Below are 1300 nucleotides of genomic sequence, written 5' to 3' on the forward strand. Positions count from 1 at the left end.
CATAACAGTGAAAGCCAAATCCTAACGGAATAAGTTGATTAAGAAGCCACTGTTTCATTTCTTATCATGGGAAGATGTCCTGCACGAAGGTTGAACTCCCTTTAAGAAATGTAGTGTCTTTCTTCCTCCTGTTTGTAGCTGTGTGAAACGGGTTTGTGTTTCAGAGTTGGCTTCCTAAGTTAATTCTTTCAGTTGCTTTTCTCTCCGTTTGGCTGGATGATGCTCAATGCAATCTAGAACGAGATGATTTCATAATCTAATTAATGGTGAACTCAGCCATATTTACAATGGTACCTTACAAGTTTATTTCCAGTGTACTCACCTGTAGATACAAAAGTGCTGCTAGCGAGGATTTTCTTGCTGTTTTCTAAGTCTGTGAGAGACTTTTCTCTCTCACAGAAGAGGTAGCAGGGAATGTAAACAACCAAGCCACCTGCAACCTTGAAAAGTCTTGTTTATGGTATAGTAGAAAAATATTTTGACAATGGATGTTTTAGGATTTGAGCCAATCACCCCCAGGGGGTGGCTGATCCTTTGTCCAATTGGACTGTGAAGAAAAAAGTCTGTAAAAGAGTTTGTAAAATAATTAAATAAATCAATCTTGCTGCACAATTCCTGCCTGCTGGATCTTCTCTCCTCGTCCTCCCTATGGCTGTGGGACACGGTGATATACCGTAGGGCTCAGGACTACGGTAATACTCACCTCAATATTTTATTGTATTCCTGGTTCATTGAAGTTGTGATGGCCAGTCCTTAGCTAGAAGAAGCTGGCATAGTCCTAGTATCTGGCTCACTGAGTCAGTATGGTATAAAGTTGGGGCAGAATGTGACATTGCATTTTATATTTGAAAACACTGCAAAAATGGCCTTGACAATACATATAGGAATATTTTATCAATATAGAAACTATTTACATGATGACGTATACATCCTAATCAGAGACGAATAGCTCCTCATTAGTGCAATATGTTGAATTTTTTGTGCAACGTAAGTTGATCATCTTAAAATAGCTCTGTGCAATTTAACTATGCAAAAAAGTCAGTTTTTAAATGCTGTTCTTCTTCTGACACAGAGCCACATAAAAATAGGGAATACATTATTTGAAATGTATCATTGAAATTGTAACATCTAATACTGTCAGATGGAGAAAGGCCAACATAGCTCGCACACCATAGCACCTATTAATAGACCTGACTCCCTTTTGCAATGTCAGCTGTAACATTAATCCTTGTTTTAAATCATGTTATCTCAAATATCAGCTGCTACTAGTTGTACAGTTCCCTTTCAGTTTATATCAGAG

The sequence above is a fragment of the Corvus brachyrhynchos genome, unplaced genomic scaffold, assembly GCF_000691975.1.
Source record: "Corvus brachyrhynchos isolate BGI_N302 unplaced genomic scaffold, ASM69197v1 scaffold32, whole genome shotgun sequence".
Lineage (NCBI taxonomy): Eukaryota > Metazoa > Chordata > Aves > Passeriformes > Corvidae > Corvus > Corvus brachyrhynchos.